Consider the following 14,967-nt stretch of genomic DNA (forward strand, 5'->3'; position numbering starts at 1 on the left):
AGAACCACGATGACCGCCGTTGCTGGGTAACGTGACATCAGACTATTGAATCCAATGGCGGCTCAGTCAACTCGGGAGGGGCCGGGACGACTCCGACAAGTGTTCCCGTTCCGGGTAGATAGGTATCGATTCCGAGTGCTGCCAACTTTTTTCGGTGTGTCTTTTTTACGAAACCCGCCGAAACCCAGTCCCAGGTTCACTCCCCAATGGTGTACACTTCCCTGAGTTCAAGGTTCACTCCCCACTGCCACCTACTTCCCATAACTTTGTCGGGTTTCGTCGGGTTTCGTCGGGTTTCGGCGGGTTTCGTAAAAAAAGACACACCCAACTTTTTTTTCTTCTTTCCACCCAAGCAAGAATAAGAAAAAAATTTTTAAAAATAAAATAAGAACCTCATATCCGATTTCCTACCCAGAATCCATACGGATTAAATCTCGCGATATTAGATATCACCACGATTATTTACGAGATTTTCTCATATTGTCGACGATTTGGTGGTTTGAATAGGCCAGCCAGCCTTTCGTCGTGGAGGTATTCCAAACTGAATTATTTTGTCTTCTTCTGAGGATGTCTTCCGAACAATAGATTTGCCAGTGTTTACAATAGCCCGTGGCGCCGAGAATCTAATCGTTCTTTCTCAAGTTTTCTTTACTTTCCAAATTTTTATTGCCTTCGTCATTTTATTCAACAACAGATATCAGCCACGGGTGGCAAGGTTTGGTTCGGACACGATGATATTGTGGTTAAATGTTAGATAGATAATATGCGGCAAGTTAGAGTCACTAATATTATTATGCGTGAATACATACCTGCCAACCCTTCCGCTTTTTGTGGCGGAATCATTTCCTATTTTCACTCTTCTTATTTTTACCACTCCGCCATTGTCTCTAGAATTCCGATTTACAAAAATGAAGATAATGGTAAGAGCAAAATAATATTTTTTAAAAAAGGGGGCGAGGGGTGGGGGTGGGGGGTGGGGGTGGGGGCTGAAAACGATGAAATTCCTATTTTTTTGGTCTCAAATTCCTATTTTCAGGCGTCCTGATTCCACTTTTGGAACATGAAGAAGGGTTGGCAGGTCTCGTGAATAATTACCTACCACAAAGAAACATTTAACATTTTGTATATAATAATAATAGATCTTTTATGATTGTTATCATATTGCGATCCAAGACATAACTGGCGTAATATTAGAAAACTTTAAGTTTTAAAAAAGAAAAAAAATTGTCGCCAAAGTTTTCCATTCCATTAAAAAGCGTTTTTTAAAAACTATTTAATAGTATCTACATAGTTAGCATCAACAATTGAAGCATTGTCGAAACGATTTTTATGTCTTTTATATTTCTATTCAGAGCAAATGTGTTTCGTTGTAATCTATTGTCGCGAAGAATAGAAAATAGAAAGAAAAAACGATCGCGTTACGTTTGATTCGTGATTTTACGGTTTGTCAAAATATTGTTTATACATTTTATGGCTTTGACACATCGGCGGTGCATCAACTTGTGATCGCGTGACGGCGGGAGATAATCAGGTAAAATATTTTGTCTCCGACCAGACCAACAATGGGTTATCGGTCCTGACTCCTTGACTCCAACGAGAGTTCAGACGGAGACCTACCTGATGCAGCCACAATTTGTCATGCAATCAGGTCGTTAGTCATGGAGTCTTTGGACGTGAAACGATTTCACAAATGACACTTTTCTAAATTGGAAAAATGAATAGGTACACATTAATATAGATAGAATGCGCTTGGCCAAGGAGTTCACAACATTGCCATCCGGAAGTATAACGAACCAACACACAAACTCTGTGTAACCATGAACTTTTATAGTCTGGTTAATACAGTTTAGTGAGAACAACTCACAAACGCGGATGGCAAAAACAATAACAAAGTCCTGAGTGACGTCATCTGCATACTATGTATAGCGGATTTTCATTATTTATTTACCATGCCCATTCATTACTACTTTTCAAAATGTGACGCAACGTAATAATAATTGAGCTTTAATTGAGCTTTATATAGCGCAATATCCACTAAATGTGCTCAAAGCGCTATACAAGTGGTCCCTGGTCAATAACAATATTTAACATGTAGGACGGGACATGACGCCTATTAGGCGATATTACTTATCACAATTTTTCGGACAAAGACTACGCTGTTAACGGCCAGGTACTCATTTTACACCTGAGTACGGTGAGAGAATGTGAGTAAAGAGTCTTTTCCAAGGACTCAACTATGCGCCGAGTGCGAGGGTCGAACCCAGGACTTTCCGATTCGAAAGCGAGTGTCATACCACTCAAATCTCGCTTAAAGTTTTATCTTTTTACGTAATAATGTTGCAATACTTTTATCATATTATTATGTTGTTGTTAAATTGAATTCGTATCACGTTTCCTTCACACTTGTTTTACTGTAATATGTTTTGTTTTATATCACTGTAAAGCGCTTAGAGCCTGTGACAACGGGGTAAAGCGCTATATAAATGCCATTTATTATTAGACCTCATAGCCTAAATTGGAAAAAAATGAATAGGTACATTAATATATCGGATTTCATTATTTACCATGCGCATTCATGACTACTTTTCAAAATGTGACCCAACGTAATAAAACAGTCCTTCAAAACCACGAGGCCCATGGGATAGCTGGGTCTTTTAAATCTGGCGGAAAGTACGTTTCTGATAGTCTAACGTCCTATCCAAAGGATAGCAACAATTGCCATTGTCCGTTTCACGTTATGGAAACCGGGATAAACTCCGTGGCTCCTAATCTCTCTGAAGGAGGACTCGTTTTACACCTGATCACGGTGAGAGAATCTGGGAAAAGAGTCTTTTCCAAGGACTCAAATTATATGTACTGCTCAGAGCGGGACTTGAACCTTGGGCCTTATGATTCGAAGGCGAGTGTCATACCACTAGACAATATACTCGCACAAATTATGGCTATAACAAAAACAAAAACAAAAACAAAAAAAACATTAAAAAAAAAACAAAAAACAAAAAACAAACAAAAAACAAAAAAAAAAAAAACCCTTTAAACAAAAAAGAAAAAAAAAGAAGAAAAGATCACAATAATTGTTGATTGTTGTGCGGCTATGTGGTCTAGTGGTATGACACTCGCTTTCGGATCGGAAGGTCCTGGGTTCGAGCCTCGCTCAGCGCATAGTTGAGTCCTTGGAAAGGATTCTTTACTCACATTATCTCACCGTCTTCAGGTGTAAAATGAGTACCTAGTCGTTAACAGCGTTGTTTCTGTCGAGAAAATAAATGTACTATCGCCTATCAGGCGTCGTGTCTCGTCCTACATGTTTAAGTGTTGCTGTTGGCTTGGGACCCATTGTAAAGCGCATTGAGCACGTGTAATGCGATAATGCGATATAAAAATGCTCTTTTATACCCCCCCCCCCCCCAAAAAAAAACCCAACAAAAAAAAAAAAAAAACAAACAAAAAAAAAAACAAAAAAACCCAACAAAACACGGCATGAAAACCGATTTGATGCGGTGGGTCAATTTTAAAATTTTTCTTTTATGTTCACTATTCATTTTATTGATAATATATTATTATTCCGTTTAACGAGATGGTTGGTTACAAGAACAAGAATAAGGCATTGAGAAAGAAATAAGAGGCGACAGGCGATCAAGAAACGTTTGTGAAACACGCTGTAACGTTGCCAGAACGAGGCAGAAACACGCGTGTAACGTTGCCAGAACGAGGCAGAAACACGCCCTTGGAGAGATGTTCTTGGACAAACAATTCACCCCTCAACGGATGCAGAACACCCGTAGTGTGGTCGGCCCAGTCGGCCCATTAGGTGATTAAATCGCGTGTTTGTATGTCTCTCTGTCTCTGTCTTTCTGTCTGTCTGTCCGTCTCCCCCCCCCCCCCTCTCTCTCTCTCTCCATCTCCTTCTCTTCCTTCCTCCGTCTCTCTCTCTATTTTTCTCTCCCCCCCCCCCCCCCCCCCAACTCTCTTTCTTATTCTCCTCTTCTCTCTCTCCCCTCTCTCTCTCTCTCTCTCTCTCTCTCTCTCTCTCTCTCTCTCTCTATCTCTCCCTCTCTCTCGATTTCTCTCCTCTCTCTCCCTCTTTCTCTTTATGTTACCGGAGCCTTCGTTAACTTATATCCTGACTCGCCCCACCCTTTAAAAAAAACCCCCACAAAAAAAAAACCCACAAAAAAAAAAACCCCACAAAAAAAAAAAAAACCCACAAAAAAAAAAAAAAAAAAACAAAAACAAAAAAAAAAAAACAAAAAACAAAAAAAAAACAAAACAAAAAAAAAAAAAAAACAACCAACGCGTCATTCCCACGGCCAGGCGGAGTTGTCGTATCAGTAAGATGGTGGGTTCGAACCCGCATCACTGCGAAATTAAAAAAAAATAAAATTCTCTATTGTCTTCTGGCACTTTTCTACACACTTAATTTTCTGTTAATATTAACTTAGCCAATATCGCTCACATTGAAACTTTACACTTCGGCCGACGTGCATAAATTAACAGGTTTGCTAACTGAAGGCAATTATTATGGGCTTGGTTTAAAATTGTAGTAATGGACAATATTCTGCGTTGGTTTAAGACAGACCTACATACATGACATGGGAAAAAAATCCTAGTTTTCAGGAGTCATAAGACAGTAGATATTAAAACTACCCTTTAAAATTTCCAATTTGCTTTTAAATACATTAGATTACTGCTTTAAAACCCTTTATATAGATAGAACGAAGATGACGTCACTCAGGTCTTTGATATTGTTTTTTTCCCATTCGCTTTTATGAGTAATTCTCACTAAACTGTATTAACCTGACAATGAAAGTAAACGTTAAAAGATACACATAGTTTTGTGTGTTGGTCCGTTATACTTCCGGATGGCAATGTTTTGAGCTTCTTCTTAGCCAAGCGCACACTATCTATACTAGCTCTGGCAACATGAATGAAAGAAAGCGCTTAGAGTCTGGTGTCTCTTAGTTATAGCGCTATATAAATATATAAGTTTTCAGCATTATTATTATTATTTATCAAAGATCTTTATATAAGTGTTATAATTTAGAACCCAGAAATTTTCGTAGTTCTCCGATATGTTCGTAGTCGTAGGCAGGTCTGGTTTAAGTGTATTTTCATTACAACAATGAGGCCATGACAATTTGGGTTATCAGACCTGCCAATAAGTACACGTCGATTTCAGATGATTCATAGGGTGCCTCGGACTATTTTTACGAGAAAAAAAAGTTCCCAGCGGATTAATAATGTATCTTATTTTTTTTTAAATATGTGTGTTTTGGTTTAAAGAATATGTTAATTTGTGCCACATTATCCGACATGCTTAATATTACGAAACATCCGGAAAATTACGACAATTTTGCCCCAATCTCTACGTCATTAAAACTTTTTGACAATAAATGTTGATACCAGATAAAGATCTGAACAAGTGTACGGCTATGTGGTCTAGTGGTATAACACTCGCTTTCGGATCGGAAGGTCCTGGGTTCGAGCCTCGCGCTCGGCGCATAGTTGAGTCCTTGGAAAAGGCTCTTTACTCACATTCTCTCACCGTACTTAGGTGTAAGATGAGGACCTGGCCGTTAACAGCGTTGTCTTTGTCCGAAAAATTGTAATATCGCATAAAAGGCGACATGTCCCGTCCTACATGTTAAATGTCGCTGTTGAACAGGGGCCCCTTGTAAAGCGCTTTGAGCACAGTTCGTGGATATTGCGCTATATAAAGCTCAATTATATTAAATTATGTTTTCGAGAAAAAAATGTTCCCAGCGGATGAATAATGTATTTTATTATTTTAAAAATATGTGTGTTTTGGTTTAAAGAATATGTTAATTTGTGCCACATTATCCGACATGCTTAATATTACGAAACATCCGTAAAATTACGAAAATTTTGCCCCAATCTCATGTCTTCATAAGCATCTCTACATCATTAAAACTTTTTGAAAATAAAAGTTGATACCAGATAAAGGTCTGAACATGTGTGTATGAAAGGTGCCAGACAAAGCAAGAAAGAAAAATAGAAGAAAATAAGAAAACCATCCCAAAAAATCAGTCTACCTCGACTGGGGATCGAACCTCAGACCTTCTGATTACCTGTCAGACGTGATACCATAACAATTGTTCAGATCTTTATCTTATACTGGTGCCTGCTCCTTAATTTCTTTAAGTTGATACCAGACTACGACATAATCTTTAGGATTTTGTGTTGAAGTGAATTTAATCCTTGTGAGGATAAATAGATCCTTGTGAAGGTAAATTCTTGATTTTTCAAATTAAATCTTTGTTAAGATAAATAGTTGATTTTTCATGTTAAATCCTTGTGAGGATAAATAGTTGATTTTTCAAGTTAAATCCTTGTGAGGATAAATAGTTGATTTTTCAAGTTAAATCCTTGTGGAGGTAAATTGTTGATTTTTCAAGTTAAATCCTTGTGAATGTAAATTGTTGATTTTTCAAGTTAAATCCTTGTGAAGGTAAATATTTCATTTTTCAAGTTAAATTTTATAGCGACTACAAGTTTTATCTCCTAAAATTACGAATTTTTAGATTTTCAAGAAGGCAGGTACAGTAGTAGCGTATGGCTACACCTCCAAATTTATTTCGTCAACCCAGCTTCTAAAGTCTTCCTCCGCCTTAAGGACGCTTTGCAGGTTTGCATAGAGCATTCCATTGTCGTTGTGAATTATTTTGTCGGATCGGAAGTCACTGTTCCTAACTGAAATTGATCTTCAATATCCATTAATGAGAGAATAACGATGGTCCGGGTCTTGCCTGTGTCGGCCATCTTCCTTCCCAGCATTCCCCAGACAATATGGCTTTCAGTGTTCAGTTGGCAGTGATGGAGGACGAGTTTGATTGAAGTGACTCCTTCGCCCTCCCTTGGTGGTTAGCAGACACCGCTCTTTTACAGTCGAGGGATTAAAAAAAAAACAAAAAAAAAAAAAAAAAAAAAAAAAAAAAAAGAACCCCCACCCCGCCCCAAAACCGTGAGCTTTTATATACCGCAATATCCACTAAATGTGTTCAAAGAGCTTTACATAATGTATGTTCATGGCCAACAGCAATATGTAACTTGTATGACGAGATTTGACGCCTATAATTGGATTCAATAATCTGATGTCACGTCGCCCAGCAACGGCGGCCATCGTGGTTCTAAACAAAGACAATCTGTACTTTTTATTCTTCATGCTGGCTAGAACTTTTCATGTGTCTTGTGATCAGAATGTGTAAAAGTCAAAACATGATCAGATTTATAATGGTTTTTTTTTTTTCTCCTCTGGATACGCTTTTCTGCTCGTCGGCGAAATATTTCATAAGGGCGTCCGCCATTGTTCCGATAGTTTAGAGCCATTTACTATGTATATTATTTTATATTATGTGTATTATGTATAGTATATTATATATATATATATATATATATATATATATATATATATATAATATATATATAATGTATGTTATTATATATGTATATTTTGTATATTGTGCATTTATATTATGTATATTATTATGTATAGATATTATGTATATTATTATATATACGTATTGTGTATATTGTGTATAGATATTATGTACATCATTTTGTATGTATATTATTATGTAAAAATTATCTCTATTTGGCCCGTTTCTCATATTCTTTATTTATCTTACCTTGTAGCGTTCTCTTTACATCTCTTCATCGTCTCCTCTCCATTTATCTCTCCATCTTTTAACCTCCCACCCTAACAAATACTTTCAGCTCAAGTTTCCAACTATTGTAAATATCATATGACTTCAACTTCTCAACTTCAATCGAATCAAAAAGCCACCATGAATATTCCCTTTCGTGTGTTTTGTTTGTCTTTTGTTTTGGTATGTTGTGTTTTACGTGCCTACGCGACGTTAAAGCCACGTGATACGTAAAAGATAAGATCAGTTACAAGATTGTATCCAGTCGTCTCATTGAGTTACATAAAAACGTCATCGGCCATATCAAAATCAGGGGTGTGAAAAAGACCACCTTTAACATTAGGCATTATAGATACAGAGTTACCAGATAATGTTTGCCCCCCCCCCCCCCCCCTTCTCTCCAAAAAATAATGCCAAATAAGTAACCGAAAAATACCAATGCGTTTGAAAAAGTGTCATAACAATTAAATGGAAGCGTTGTTGAATTATGTACATTAAAGTTAAAATTTTCTGATTCTTTTAACCCAGATTAAGTGTTCAGAAGTCTGTTAAATTTGAAGGAAAATGTGTTTTGCGAAGAATGCCAAAATAAAAAAGCGGCCAAGATGACAATAAATCTGTAAGACAGACAACGTGTTCTTCCAGTTTGATCGCCATACAGAAGACACACCGTATGAACCTTCGCCATAAGGATGGTGCAATCTGCACATACATGCAATATCACCCCAAGAAATAACTCGATATAAAGAAACAAAGCACGGCAAAAAAAAAAAAAAAAAAAAAAAGAAAAAAAGATAAGAAACAAATACCCAAAAAGCACACAAAAACTTTTTTTTTAAAAACCCAATTACAAAACAACTAAAATAATAATAACAAAACAAATAAAAGAAACAAACCCCCAACCCCCCTCCCAAAAAACCCCCACAAACAATACAAACAAAAATGACGCAACAACAACACCACTCCCTACTCCACCCCCTCCTCAAAGAAATAAAAACAACCCCTTCCTCTCTCTCTCCTTTCTCTCTCTCTCTCTCTCTCTCTCTCTCTCTCTCTCTCCCTCCTTTCTCTCTCACTCTCTCTCTCCCTGTCTCTCTCTCTCCCTCTCTCTCTCTCTATCTATCTCTCTCTCTCTATCTATCTCTCTCTCTCTCTCTCTCTCTCTCTCTTTCTCTGTTTCAGCGAAGGATCTTAGCCAAGGCCCAGGCTAAACCAAACCGTCATCCTCAATCGCCTTCGGACAAATACTTACAATCACGAAGTGAGAGTGGACAAAAGCTATCGTAGGTGTACGAGAAACAGCGAGAATCGATGATTCTACCGTTAGTGCCAAACGACGTGTACATTTATGCAGGTCTGACATCCGAACCCGCTTATGGGCCTAGTTTAACAAAATTTAATGGTAACCATATTTTGCGTCATATTTGGCGATTCCATTACAACAATGAGCCCATAAGGAGTTGGGTTAACAGACCTTCAAATAAGTACACGTCGGTGCAATACAATCACTCATTTAATCTTAATATGGACTACATGGGAAAATATTTCAAATTGATTTTAAGACTTTGATTTTTTTTTCATTTCTTTGCTTTTTCTCTTTTCTATTTTATTCGTCTTTTTCTACATTTTTTCCTCCTTTTTTTTTTTGTTGAAAAAACAAAAACAATCATGTTTGACGTGTACATATATGCAGGTCTGAAATCCGGACGCACTTATTATGGGCCAAGTTTAATATTGTTGTAATGGACAATATTTTGTGTCATTAAAAAAAAATCCGTTACAACAATGAGCCCATAATGAATTGAGTTATCAGACCTACAAATAAGTGCACGTTGATAATGTTCAATTTTTCCATCACACGTATTATTTTTTGTTTTGTTTTTGTTTTGGGTGGGTCGTGTCCTAGATGCACCCAAGTACGAGGTCTGATAAATTAAACGCTCGTCACGGGCTTGTTTTTATAGATAGTTCGAAGATGACGTCACTCAGGTCTTTGTTATTGTTTTTTGCCATCCGCGTTTATGAGTAATGCTCACTGAACTGTATTAACCTGACTATAAACGTTCATGGACACACACAGTTTTGAGTGTTGGTCCGTTATACTTCCGGATGGCAATGCTATGAGCTTCTTAGCCAAGCGCATACTATCTATAGTATCGTAATGGTTCCTATTGATCTGTTGGTGGTTACCAGACCTGTGAATAAGTACACGTCGATCTTGTCCGTATTTAGCGATACGGCGCCTAGTTTTGTATCAAAATCGAGTGATGCAAGTTTGGTCAGGGACTGTTTTAGTTACCGAGAATTTGACCTCGGTATTCTGTCATTGGTTAGGGACGTAACTCACATTACCCAACTCGACTCAGGAGTGGATGGGTATCATTTATTGAAAGATCATTTTGGAGTATTGAGTCATCGAAAAGGGGATCGGTACTTTATGGAATGAAAGTTTGGTTACATAATTTGACGCCCTGGGGAAGGAAAGAAACAAAATACTTTGAAGCGTGTTGAGGGCATTGGAATTGAGGAAATGGGCTATTTCTATGTGCATATTCGCTCTCTGTCTCGCTGTCTCTCTGTCTCTGTCTCTGTCTCTCTGTCTCTCTCTCTCTCTCTCTCTCTCTCTCTCTCTCTCTCTCTCTCTCTCTCTCTCTCTCTCTCTAACACAAAAACCTTGAAATTAAATAACAGTGACCAACTTTTGGATAAAAGAAGCTATTTATAAAATATTTCAAGTATAATTATATAAGTGTATATATATCTATATATATATATATATATATATATATATATATATATATAATATATATATATATATATATATACATACATACATATATATATATATATATATATATATATATATATATATATATATATATATATACATCCAATACACATATGTATATATATTTTTTCGCTTTATATTTTTACTTTTAAATCTTCGCAATACAATGTCATACAATAATTTATAGCCCAAAAGCAACATGATGAAGACCACCTACATTTTACAGCCATATTCGGAGAAAAACAACACATTTAAAAAAAATTTTGACACGAATACTCGCCTTTAAAACATCAATCTATTTAATTGACTCATCTAGTCAAGAACTCTCATTGAATACTTTATGGAAGTCTCAGGTTTGAAAGTTTTTGACAAGATGAGAGTCGTTTTATAATCGATCGGTTTTACTTGAAGGACGAGTTTCCTGGCCCAAATTTTTAAAAAATGTTTCTTTTCAGAATACAGCATTATGGACCTGCTATTCATTGCATCTTGACATGTTGTTTGTTGTTTTTAAAGGTTTTAGATGTATAGATAAAACGAAGATGACGTCACTCAAGCCTTTGTAATTGTATTTTGCCATCCGCGTTTGTGAGTAATGCTCACTGAACTGTATTAACCTGACTATAAACATTCATGGATATACGCAGATTTGTGTGTTGGTCCGTTATACTTCCGGATGGCAATGTTATGAGTTTCTTAGCCAAGCGCATACTATCTATAGACATATTATAAACTCGTTATTCTGGCTATGAAATAAAATACACATCTATCTATTATGGTGTCTATTTGTCACGGATATCAGTGTTAGTTTATCAATGGAAATGATCTGCTTGTATATTTGTTCGTAACGGGACACATCCATGTCAATTCAGCGCCGGTAAAACTGAAAAAAAGAAATAATAATAATAATAATAATAATAATAATAATAATAATAATAATAATAATAATGATAATAATAATAATAATAATAATAATAATAATAATAATAATAATAATAATAATAATAATAATAATATAATAATAATAATAATAATAATAATAATAATAGTAATAATAGATCTTTATTGTCCATAAAAGAGTCTGGTGTCACATCGCCCAGCAACGAGCAGCCTGGTTCTAAACAAAGAAAATCGGTACTATTTATTCTTCATGCTGGCTAGAACTTTTCATATGTCTTGTGATCAGAATGTGTAAAGGTCAAAATATGATCAGATTTATAATGGGCTTTTTTTTCCTCTGGATACGCTTTTATGCTCGTTTGAGAAATATTTCATAAGGGCGTCCGCCCTTGTTCCGATAGTTTAGAGCCTGTTATTATGTTACCATGTGTCATTACCAGGGAAGTGACGTCACGACTGTTGAAGCGTATTGGCTACATATCATGACATCTCCCAGAACTTTAACTATACATTTGATTGTTTCCCTTTCAGCTAAGGACCCCAGTCAAGGCAGGATAAAACCAAGTAATGTCATTCCAAGACAATGACAGAAAGCAAGTTGGAAAACAGATATTATAAGTGGCTATGTGGTCTAGTGGTATGGCACTCGCTTTCGGATCGGAAGGTCCTGGGTCGAGCCTCGCGTTCGGCGCATAGTTGAGTCCTTGGAAAAGGCTCTTTACTCACATTCTCTCACCGTACTCAGGTGTAAAATGAGTACCTGGCCGTTAACAGCGTTGTCTTCGTCCGAAAAATTGTAATATCGCCTAACAGGCGGCATGTCCCGTCCTACATGTTAAATGTTGCTGTTGACCAGGGACCCCTTGTAAAGCGCTTAGAGCACATTTAATGGATATTGTGCTATATAAAGCTCAATTTTAAAAAAAAATTTAGAAGATACACCAAGTGACCTCCCTGTCCACAATGGGAGGTCAAAAGGTCCCAGACTCAGAAGGATAAACAAAATCAAATAACAAAAGCCGGAAACATGTTGATTGTATTTTTTGATATTTTTTTATTTATTTTAAAATGGAGAAGTTTTTTTTTTAAAACACCTTGACTGTTTAGTTTATTTATTCTTCACATTTTCACAATATCATTATTTACAATGTAATTGTCAAATTAATTCCTTTTTAGTAGAGTCTATGTATATCGATATGACACGTATTCAATTATCGATTTGACCATATTTAACATCGTCGTTGATTTCAAGTACTATAGTAATAGTAATTGTGATATGTAATATTATGTTATATGTTTTGTATGTTTGTTATAGTACAACCTGAGATACAGTGCTCGCCGCATTCTATCACGCCCAATGGAGAAGCCAAAAAGCGTGCTAGATTCCGAGCGTGCCAACAATTCGATGCTCATGGGACATATATATATATATATATATATATATATATATATATATATATATATATATATATATATATATATTATTTTAGTTGAAGACAGTCTACATCGATGTTTCAGGCCTTTTCAGCCATCGTCAGGACTGTGTGTTACATGAGTTTGGTTTGTTGTGTGTTGTTGCTTGTTGAAGATAGAGTTACCCACTTCAACAAGCAACAACACACAACAAACCAAACTCATGTAACACACAGTCCTGACGATGGCTGAAAAGGCCTGAAACATCAATGTAGACTGACTCCAAAATTGTGGTAAACATTAAAATAATAATTCGCTCCATTGCTACATGTCGAGTACTATTCGTACCATATTTGTATCCAGCACGATTCAATTTAATATATATATATATATATATATATATATATATATATATATATATATATATATATATATATATATATATATATATATACAAAATTCGGCCATCTCGCTCCAGTGTGTCTTATTGCAGAGCGCGCCCAAACTCGGCGTTCTATTATCCAGCGAGAACTCTGGAAATAGAGGTTTTAGGATTAATCATGATTTTAGCACATACGATATTATGTAATTTTTATTCATCACTATGCACTGTGTTATTTATATATATATATATTTTTTTTGCTGATGATAATGATATCGATGTGAACCTTGTCGCTTACAATAATACGTGAAATCAACTTCTTCGTCTTTTTTTTAATAATATTTTTCTTCTTCTTCTTCTTCTTCTTCTTCTTCTTCTTCTTCTTCTTCGTCTTCGTCTTCGTCTTCTTCTTTTTCTTCTTCTTCTTCTTCTTCTTCTTCTTCTTCTTCTTCTTCTTCTTCTTCTTCTTCTTCTTCTTCTTCGTCTTCGTCTTCGTCTTCTTCTTCTTCTTCTCCTCCTCCCTTCATCCTCCTCCTTCTCTTCATAATCTACTTCTTCTCCATTCCTTCCTTCATCTTCCCCTTGATCTTGAGCAAGAAATACACTGGTTCTCTCAGTACGAGACGAGAATGGATACATAGATTCTTTTAAGAAGGCAAGGGGTGGGGGTGGGGGGGGGGGGAGTAAGATGAAGCTCGATAGAGCGTCTCTGTCGATCATAAAATGGACATTATCCTCGGAGTGTTTGGTCCTGTTAACTTATAGCCTGACACTAGAACCGTAGCCATCGTTAACAGCCTGACACTAGAACCGTAGCCATCGTTAACATAATATTATAGCCTGACACTAGAACCCTCTAGGACTGGCAGTTTGACGTCATTTTTTAGGTTTGTGTAGCTTCTACTGAGTTGTCGTTAGTTAGTAGAGCTCATGGAAACAAGTCATTTCATTGGTTGAACTATTGAATACAACTCACGATTTGTTTTCTTTTGTGGCCAAAGACTGGCATTTTGACGTCATTTTTTAGGTTTGTGTAGCTTCTACTGAGTTGTCGTTAGTTAGTAGAGCTCATGGAAACAAGTCTATTTCATTGGTTGAACTATTGAATACAACTCACGATTTGTTTTCTTTTGTGGCCAAAGACTGGTATTTTGACGTCATTTTTTAGGTTTGTGTAGCTTCTACTGAGTTGTCGTTAGTTAGTAGAGCTCATGGAAACAAGTCTATTTCATTGGTTGAACTATTGAATACAACTCACGATTTGTTTTCTTTTGTGGCCAAAGACTGGCATTTTGACGTCATTTTTTGGTCAGTGTCAGGCTATAACTTTACGATGGCTACGCTAGAACCCAATAGGACATATAGTTTGGCGTCATTTTTATAGGTTTTTGCACAGTCTAGTGAGTAGTCTTTAGTAGTGCTGCTCATGGAAACAAGTGATTCCATTGGTGCAGTGGCTGAATACAACTCATGATTTGTTTTATTTTGTGGCCAGACTTGTCTTTTGGCGTCATTTTTTGGTCAGTGTCAGCGTAGCCATCGTTAACATATAGCCTGACACTAGAACCCTCTAGGACTGGCAGTTTGTGTAGCTTCTAGTGAGTTGTCGTTAGTAGAGCTCAAGGAAACAAGTTATTTCATTGGTTGAACTATTGAATGCAATTCACGATTTGTTTTCTTTTCTTTTGTGGCAAAAGACTGGCATTTTGACGTCATTTTTTGGTCAGTGTCAGGCTATAACTTTACGATGGCTACGGTTTCAGGCTATAAGTTAACCATGGCTACGGTGTCAGGCTATAAGTTAACGATGGTCACGGGCA

Source organism: Berghia stephanieae, chromosome 7 (genome assembly GCF_034508935.2).
Source record: "Berghia stephanieae isolate SIO BIC M18660-M18661 chromosome 7, UCSD_Bste_1.3, whole genome shotgun sequence".
Taxonomy (NCBI): Eukaryota; Metazoa; Mollusca; class Gastropoda; order Nudibranchia; family Aeolidiidae; genus Berghia; species Berghia stephanieae.